Genomic DNA, 3,346 nt, shown 5'->3' with positions numbered 1-3,346 from the left:
CGGACACCACTGTTTTGGTTTGTGCTCTTCTTATCTTGGGCGATCGTGTAAAATGTATTACCATTTATCTCGTACCCTTTGAAAGTCATTATATTCGAAGATGGTAACTGGGACAGCGAGTACAGGTCATCTTCAATAGAGGCGTCATGAATGGTACATGTCTGCAACCAGCCGGCGAAACTCCTGGTTTGTTCACGTGTAATCCAGTCATCAGACTGCTCCGGGTGTTTGGAGCATAGAAAATTCTTGTGTTCGTCCATATACGGAGCCACCAAGGCGGAATTATGTATAACTGTGTAGTGTGCTTCAGTGAGAGAATTGTTGGAAATATGCCCTAGAGGCAATAATAAAATGGTTATTATTATATTTCTTTGTTCATGATAATTGTCTATTTTTCATGCTATAATTGTGTTATCCGGAAATCGTAATACATGTGTGAATACATAGACCACAACGTGTCCCTAGTGAGCCTCTAGTTGACTATCTTGATGATCAACGGATAGTCATGGTTTCCTGACTATGGACATTGGATGTCATTGATAACGGGATCACATCATTAGGAGAATGATGTGATGGACAAGACCCAATCCTAAGCATAGCACAAAGATCGTGTAGTTCGTTTGCTAGAGCTTTTTCAATGTCAAGTATCATTTCCTTAGACCATGAGATCATGCAACTCCCGGATGACGTAGGAGTGCTTTGGGTGTGCCAAACGTCACAACGTAACTGGGTGACTATAAAGGTGCACTACGGGTATCTCCGAAAGTGTCTGTTGGGTTGGCACGGATCGAGACTAGGATTTGTCACTCCGTATGACGGAGAGGTATCTCTGGGCCCACTCGGTAATGCATCATCATAATGAGCTCAATGTGACTAAGGAGTTAGTCACGGGATCATGCATTACGGTACGAGTAAAGTGACTTGCCGGTAACGAGATTGAACAAGGTATTGGGATACCAACGATCGAATCTCAGGCAAGTAACGTACCGATTGACAAAGGGAATTGTATACGGGATTGATTGAATCCTCGACATCGTGGTTCATCCGATGAGATCATCGTGGAACGTCTGGGAGCCAACATGGGTATCCAGATCCCGCTGTTGGTTATTGACCGGAGAGGCGTCTCGGTCATGTCTGCATGTCTCCCGAACCCGTAGGGTCTACACACTTAAGGTTCGGTGACGCTAGGGTTGTAGAGATATTAGTATGCGGAAACCCGAAAGTTGTTCGAACTCCCGGATGAGATCCCGGACGTCATGAGGAGTTCCGGAATGGTCCGGAGGTGAAGAATTGTATATAGGAAGTCCAGTTTTGGCCACAGGAAAAGTTTCGGGGGTTATCGGTATTGTACCGGGACCACCGGAGGGGTCCCGGGGATCCACCGGGTGGGGCCACCTATCCCGGAGGGCCCCATGGGCTGAAGTGGGAAGGGAACCAGCCCTTAGTGGGCTGGGGCGCCCCCCTTGGGCCTCCCCCTGCGCCTAGGATTAGAAACCCTAGGGGTGGGGGGCGCCCCACTTGCCTTGGGGGGCAAGCCACCCCCTTGGCCGCCGCCCCCCCCCCCCCTCAGACGGGATCTTCAGTGTGGCCGGTGCCCCCCCAGGACCCCTATAAATAGTGGGGGGGAGGGAGGGCAGCAGTACAACAGCCTCTGGCGCCTCCCTCTCCCCCTGCAACACCTCTCCCTCCCGCTTGCGCTTGGCGAAGCCCTGCCGGGATCCCCGCTACTTCCACCACCACGCCGTCGTGCTGCTAGATCTCCATCAACCTCTCCTTCCCCCTTGCTGGGTCAAGAAGGAGGAGACGTCGCTGCTCCGTACGTGTGTTGAACGCGGACGTGTCGTCCGTTCGGCACTCGGTCATCGGTGATTTGGATCACGACGAGTACGACTCCATCAACCCCGTTCACTTGAACGCTCCCGCTCGCGATCTACAAGGGTATGTAGATGCACTCCTTTCCCCTCGTTGCTAGTAAACTCCATAGATGGATCTTGGTGATGCGTAGAAAATTTTAAAATTCTGCAACGATCCCCAACAGTGGCATCATGAGCCAGGCCTATGCGTAGTTACTATGCACGAGTAGAACACAAAGCAGTTGTGGGCGTAGATGTTGTCAATTTTTCTTGCCACTACTAGTCTTATCTTGTTTCGGCGGTATTGTGGGATGAAGTGGCCCGGACCGACCTTACACGTACGCTTACGTGAGACAGGTTCCACCGACTGACATGCACTAGTTGCATAAGGTGGCTAGCGGGTGTCTGTCTCTCCCACTTTAGTCGGAACGGATTCGATGAAAAGGGTCCTTATGAAGGGTAAATAGAAATTGGCATATCACGTTGTGGTTTTACGTAGGGAAGAAACGTTCTTGCTAGAAACCTATAGAAGCCACGTAAAAACTTGCAACAACAATTAGAGGACGTCTAACTTGTTTTTGCAGCATATGCCTTGTGATGTGATATGGCCAAAAGGATGTGATGAATGAGATATATGTGATGTATGAGATTGATCATGTTCTTGTAATAGGAATCACGACTTGCATGTCGATGAGTATGACAACCGGCAGGAGCCATAGGAGTTGTCTTTATTTTTTTTGTATGACCTGCGTGTCATTGAATAACGCCATGTAAATTACTTTACTTTATTGCTAAACACGTTAGCCATAGAAGTAGAAGTAATCGTTGGCGTGACAACTTCATGAAGACACGATGATGGAGATCATGGTGTCATGCCGGTGACGAAGATGATCATGGCGCCCCAAAGATGGAGATCAAAGGAGCAAAATGATATTGGCCATATCATGTCACTATTTGATTGCATGTGATGTTTATCATGTTTTACATCTTATTTGTTTAGAACGATGGTAGTAAGTAAGATGACCCCTTATAAGAAATTTCAAGAAAGTGTTCTCCCTAACTGTGCACCGTTGCGAACGTTCGTTGTTTCGAAGCACCACGTGATGATCGGGTGTGATAGATTCTAACGTTCGCATACAACGGGTGTTAACGAGCCTAGCATGTATAGACATGGCCTCGGAACACACGCAATACACTTAGGTTGACTTGACGAGCCTAGCATGTACAGACATGGCCTCGGAACACGGAAGACCGAAAGGTCGAGCATGAGTCGTATAGAAGATACGATCAACATGGAGATGTTCACCAATCTTGACTAGTCCGTCTCACGTGATGATCGGACACGGCCTAGTGAATTCGGATCATGTTTCACTTACATGACTGGAGGGATGTCTATCTGAGTGGGAGTTCATTGAATAATTTGATTAGATGAACTTAATTATCATGAACTTAGTCTAAAATCTTTACAATATGTCTTGTAGATCAAATGGCCC

This window comes from Aegilops tauschii, chromosome 5 (assembly GCF_002575655.3).
Source record: "Aegilops tauschii subsp. strangulata cultivar AL8/78 chromosome 5, Aet v6.0, whole genome shotgun sequence".
Classification (NCBI taxonomy): domain Eukaryota; kingdom Viridiplantae; phylum Streptophyta; class Magnoliopsida; order Poales; family Poaceae; genus Aegilops; species Aegilops tauschii.
Note: the sequence above shows the minus strand (reverse complement) of the source record.